The sequence below is a fragment of the Heterocephalus glaber genome, unplaced genomic scaffold (assembly GCF_053883595.1).
Source record: "Heterocephalus glaber isolate CG9 unplaced genomic scaffold, H.glaber_assembly_v1.0 deba00001606, whole genome shotgun sequence".
Lineage (NCBI taxonomy): Eukaryota > Metazoa > Chordata > Mammalia > Rodentia > Bathyergidae > Heterocephalus > Heterocephalus glaber.
Genome location: NW_028258377.1, coordinates 26,764,188 through 26,764,985, shown reverse-complemented (window position 1 = coordinate 26,764,985; position 798 = coordinate 26,764,188). Strand labels below are relative to the sequence as shown.

Sequence of the window (798 nt, the reverse complement as noted above, 5' to 3'; positions counted from 1 at the left end):
TCTATCTTGGCAAGATTGTGATAATTAATTACTTTTTAATTACTTCATTTTGTTTAACTCAGCAGTGCACTCTTTACCATCTTCAAAAACCATGAGGCTAAAGGCCACATCAATGTTTTACTGATGGAACAAAACCAGGTGGTAATTACCACAATATTGTGTTCAACGTAACAACATTGGCAAATCAGATAACAACCCATCAGCACATGCTGCATTATGCTAATTCTTTCGATTTTGGGTAAAAAAATGAGTCTAAACTTTCCAAAACAATGCAGGCTAAGAATATGTGGAGAGATGCACAGAACTCTGATATGTTGTATACAAGCACATCTTTCTGATAACATCCCCACCAAAGTCAATTTTATTTTGGTCAAGAATTCACAATCGCTTATATATCCTTTATCTAAGGACAATATATTAAATGGGTTTTTGGAGCTGGGAGATGGAATAGGAACTTGTTCCATCCAATCCATGCCTTAACCTGGTACTGCAGTACCACCAGGAATGGTGCACCACTTCTGAGGGCCAAATCTCAAAAAAAAAAAAAAAAAAAAAAAAAAAGAATTCACAGCAAGTTATCACTGATGATTCCTCTTAGATTTATTTATAAAAAGCTCACATTTTTCTGAAGTTTCTTATAATCAGTTTTTACAAGGAATTTTTCATAATTTCTCTTCTCAGTTGAGGTAAAATATCTCCTCCCCATATGTCACTGATATTTGTTAGTGAATTCTGTCACTTACCTACTTATTCATACAAATATTTTCACCAAATCACAATGATTAAATAATGTAAAAA

The 798-nt window shown here is 33.1% G+C and overlaps 1 pseudogene; it reads left to right on the top strand.

The window, feature by feature from the left end:
- Positions 1 to 342: 342 nt before the first annotated feature.
- On the top strand, positions 343 to 518 carry LOC147822973 (U2 spliceosomal RNA; annotated as a pseudogene).
- Positions 519 to 798: the final 280 nt, after the last annotated feature.